Source organism: Vigna umbellata, chromosome 1, assembly GCF_029865625.1.
Source record: "Vigna umbellata cultivar VRB3 chromosome 1, Vumbellata_1.0, whole genome shotgun sequence".
In the NCBI taxonomy this organism is placed as follows: domain Eukaryota; kingdom Viridiplantae; phylum Streptophyta; class Magnoliopsida; order Fabales; family Fabaceae; genus Vigna; species Vigna umbellata.
Genome location: NC_142165.1, coordinates 83,229,508 through 83,233,859, shown reverse-complemented (window position 1 = coordinate 83,233,859; position 4,352 = coordinate 83,229,508). Strand labels below are relative to the sequence as shown.

General features: G+C 33.2%; 1 pseudogene across 1 annotated transcript; it reads left to right on the top strand.

The window, feature by feature from the left end:
* Positions 1-218: 218 nt before the first annotated feature.
* LOC124822120 (protein HAIKU1 pseudogene) lies at positions 219-1,921 on the top strand (annotated as a pseudogene). Its single transcript, XR_015783656.1, has 2 exons — positions 219-377; positions 553-1,921. The product of XR_015783656.1 is annotated as a protein HAIKU1 pseudogene (transcript).
* Positions 1,922-4,352: the final 2,431 nt, after the last annotated feature.

Genomic DNA, 4,352 nt, shown 5'->3' with positions numbered 1-4,352 from the left:
TGAATTTTTGCACTTCTCAAACAGGGAAATGGTCATTATCACTTTTATTCTTAATTAATTCACCTTAATGACATATTTTCACATTAATCTGGTTCCCTAATAGTTTTTTTTTCATGGCCGAAAAAACCATTCGATGTCAATTCCATATTCTACTGATGACTCATCACGAAACTCCTATCAAATAAAATAACATTTTGTGTCCTTCTCTGTCTTCGTATTTCTTATAGGCTTCCCATTCTTCAAAGTCTCATCATTACTATTACACCCTCACGACAAGTTCCAATCTTTTTTCAACTCTTTTCTCCATCGCTCTGAAATCCCTCTTCTCTCGATCCGCTGAGAGGATCCTCTTTGGCTTTGTCAATCTTCCCAAAAGGGTACGTTCTCTGTTCTCTCTGGGGTTCATTTGGGGTGTTATGCCTATGATCGATAACGATCACGGTTCGGTTTGACTTTGAGCTTGATTTTCTGATTGGTGTTTCTGTTTTTAGTTCTCAAATTCCAGGTTGTCCTCGCAAGAGTTTCTGAACTTGAGTTTGTCTTTATTTATAGGGAAATGGATAACTCAAAAAACAGGCATAATGACGGTTTGGGAGTGAACAAAACGGGAAAAAACATTAGAAAGAGTCCTTTACATCAGCCCAATTATGGCAACAACAACAACGTTAACGGGGCTAGACAGCAACAACAACAACCTCAGCCTCACGTTTACAACATAAGCAAGAACGAGTTCAGAGATATTGTTCAGCAACTTACAGGGTCTCCCTCTCAGGATCCTCCATCAAAACCTCCTCAGAGCAATTCCCCAAAACCTCAAAGCATGAGGTTGCAGAAGATTAGGCCTCCTCCTTTACCTTATGTGAGGCCTCCATTGCCTGCTTCGTACAGTAACAACAACTTGGCACCGAGACCTGCTCAGTTTAGACAACCATCACCTAACCCTTTTCCACAACCTAATGCAGCCGAATCTCCAATCTCTGCATACGTCAGATACCTTGAACATTCTTTAACAGATCCAGGTTCAAAGGGAACCCAAGTTCAACCTCTTCGACCTTCTGCTTTGCTTTCTAATAATCCTATGTTCCCTTCTCCAAGATTATTAAATGCTACTGTTGTTGTGCCTGTCAATGGTTTGAACCCTCTTCCTCCTCCTCCTCATCACGGTGTTCCTTCCCCACAAACAAATGGACCTCCTATTTTACCTTCTCCAACATCACAGTTTCCCTTGCCTTCACCAAATGGCTACATGAATTTCCTGTCTCCTCAATCTGCTTATCCTCCATTACTGTCCCCTGGCATTCAGTTTCCATCTCCTTTTACTCCCAATTTTCCTTTCTCGCCCTTTGGGCAGTCAGGGATTTTTGGCCCCGGGCAGCAGCCTCCCCTTTCTCCTGGGATATTTCCTTTGTCTCCTTCAGGGTTTTTCCCCATCACAAGTCCAAGGTGGTGAGATCAATAGATAGCCTTCTCATTTCTAGCCTCTTGTTTCATTGGAGATGCCGCTCTCTTCTAACTGAACTGATCTTTATTCTGAAAAAAAAAAAAAAAAACTTTTTTCAACGGCATGGGCAAGTTGTAAGATTGTAAGGTGTAGTTTTTGGCTGCTCATTGTTCTTCATTTTCCTTTCACTTGTTTCTTTTTCTTCTTTTGCTGATGACCATAAGGGCTGCAATCCTTTTTCTTTTACAAGTTTTAAACATTAGACATTGTATTGAAGATCAGGAACACAATTGGATTGTTGGACAGGAGCCGTATGATGGAAGAATGGGGTGTAACATGAAAGGAAGTAGGTTTACAGACAATATTTGTTGTGTAGGTTAGGTCATGTTCTTTTGTAATATAATGGATTGCATGTTAAAATTTCATAGTATCTTTTCTGTGGAACATATTTTTAAGTACTGATCGTATACTTGTTTCCAAGTGCTTCTTCGGCATTATTTTTCATTTCTTATGTCAAGTAATTTTGTTAATGGTTGTTCTGGAAGATTTCGTTCCGTCATCTTGAGCAAAATGATTATTCTTACCTTACACATGCGTTCTTTATTGTGTGGAAAGCAAGGCAATTTGCAAGTGTTTTTGTAAGCTGAAAGATGGTATGTAATAAATCGAAAACAAAAGTTTGGCATTGAAATAGTTTGACATTTTGATTCTGAGAAAAGATGCAGTTTTTGTATTTGCACCTTGCTTTATTCTGCATTTTATGACCAAAAAGTTTAATTTGAGGGGAGCATAAAAAGGAAATGATGCTTGGTCAATGAGAATTGAAGTGCAGAATGACGTGATGGATGAAGTTGCATGGAAAAAGATTAGACGAATTCTGTGATTCTGTGAAGATTTTACAATCTCTTCATGCTTGTTTCACAAATAGGTTATAAATTAAACAAAACAGAGTTTAAAACATTATTAGATTACATTCACTTAATTAAGGTGAGTTTAATTCCCAAATGTCTCTCGTCTCTAGAAGCGAATAAAGTTTAAACTTTGATGAAGATGAGGACACATTTCTGTGTAGCCAGCCTTTAGAATTGTCAAACAGAAGCGTGGGGAATTTGCTTCCAGTTTGAACATAATAAAAATAAAATTAGTATGAAATAAAAATAAGAGAGGTAAACAATTAAATTAAATTAGAATAGACCAATTATCCACTTAGATTAAATGATCGACTATCATTCTTTAATTGATTCTAAACTGACTAATTAAGCATTGATCAATCTAGGAAAATTTCTTACAAAGTATAATTTGGCGAGTTTTGATTGAATTAAGTTTAATTAAAGATGTTTCCTAAATCTAGTTCAATTATAAGATTTGAATTTTACCGATTAAAGCACGAAGTCAAATGGATCGATACTTCATCTTTAATTAATCACGGAACTATAGAGAATAAATTATCGTAGAGATTCAAGCTGCCGTAGCATAATGCATGATCAATCATGCAAGACGAAGATTGCACGAATTTAGAGAAAAACTACAAAATTTGAAAAAGGTAAAGAGAAGAAGACAAATGATATGAGAGAATGTAATATGAAAAACTGTAGAAAAAAAGCTCAAATGTTCCTAACATTAATATAGTGATACATATTGGGCCTTATTTATGGGCCTTGAGTAAATTAAGAAGTTCAATTATAAATGCTCTAACATTAATCTTGTCTAAGAAATTCAATCAATAATCCTTAAATTTTAAGAAAATCATAAAAATAGTGGAGAAATTCAAGTGTAGGAAAGCATAAGTCCATTTTAAATTCTCATATGTCAACAATATGATAGAATAAAAAATCAACAAAAAATAATCATGTGGCTCGAGTTATAGCAAAATAGTAGACAAAAGATTAAAACAGCTAAAAATGCTAAATTAAAATATTTACTAAGAGTAAGAAAATGATGGCTGGATTGCTATGGTTAAGGGATGTGGAACTAACCAAGATGTGTGAGGGAAAAAATTCTATATAGCCCATGAATGGGAATGGGTAAGAAAATATGGGATGTATCAACTTTTAATACTAATAATTTTTAACCCAAAAAAACAAGATCTCTCTTTGTAGGTTATCTTAAAATGATCAAAGTAGATATTCAACCAGTTGGATCACAAAAATTAAACAAGATCACATGAACACAGGAATGAGTTAAAACTTATATTTGCACCAATAATAAATTCAATAAAGGAAAACCATAGAAATGATAGAATAAATTATACTGTTATGTTAATTTTGATTAAAATCACAAAAGAAAAAGGAGCTAAGAATGAAAGAACTCATATGGACAAATCACCAGTGGTTATGAAAGTGTTTTTCTTGTCTCTCTTAACCTTGGCCATCATATGGAATAACAATTCAACAACGTAATTGAATCCTATAAATGGATAGAAAGAATACTTTAATAAATGCATGAATCACAATATTTCAATTGAAATTATGGATTACATGGAAGAGACTTAAAGTGGGTCAATTCAGTTCATGTGAATTAGTTTATTACAAGTTAAATTAAAAATAAGTTACGTCAATTTAAATTACTTTTTAATAAATAATAAATTTTGTAATATAATTTAACTCACTGTGGATTGGTGAATTAGGTGAATTCACTCCCTTAGGATTTGTTTTTCCAATTTATTTTACGTATTTATTGTAGTTCAATCAAAGTGTATAACTCAACTTATTTTTATTATAATAGTACAATCAAAATGTTTACATATTTCATCAAAGTTATAAGTTTACAATGTCAACCTATGTAATTTGACAAATAGATAAATTAAATATCAAAATTATTTAATTATTATTGAACAAGATTTTAGTCTTTAAAAATATAAATTGTCAATCTACATAATTAGAAATATTAAATATTTATAATAAAAAACTTA